This window comes from Sinocyclocheilus anshuiensis, unplaced genomic scaffold (assembly GCF_001515605.1).
Source record: "Sinocyclocheilus anshuiensis isolate Anshui unplaced genomic scaffold, SAMN03320099.WGS_v1.1 scaffold2639, whole genome shotgun sequence".
In the NCBI taxonomy this organism is placed as follows: domain Eukaryota; kingdom Metazoa; phylum Chordata; class Actinopteri; order Cypriniformes; family Cyprinidae; genus Sinocyclocheilus; species Sinocyclocheilus anshuiensis.
In genome coordinates, this window is record NW_015542516.1 from 64227 (window position 1) to 64492 (window position 266).

The window sequence follows — 266 nt, forward strand, 5'->3', positions numbered from 1 at the left end:
TGAGTGAGTGTGAGAGTGTGAGTGAGAGTGTGAGTGAGAGAGTGTGAGAGTGTGTGAGTGAGTGAGTGAGTGTGAGTGTGTGTGTGAGAGTGAGTGTGTGTGAGAGTGTGTGTGAGTGAGTGAGAGTGTGAGTGTGTGTGAGTGAGTGAGTGTGTGTGTGAGTGTGCGTGAGCGTGAGCGTGAGTGTGAGTGAGTGTGAGCGAGAGTGTGTGTGAGTGTGTGAGTGAGTGTGTGTGTGAGTGAGTGAGTGAGTGAGTGAGTGGGTG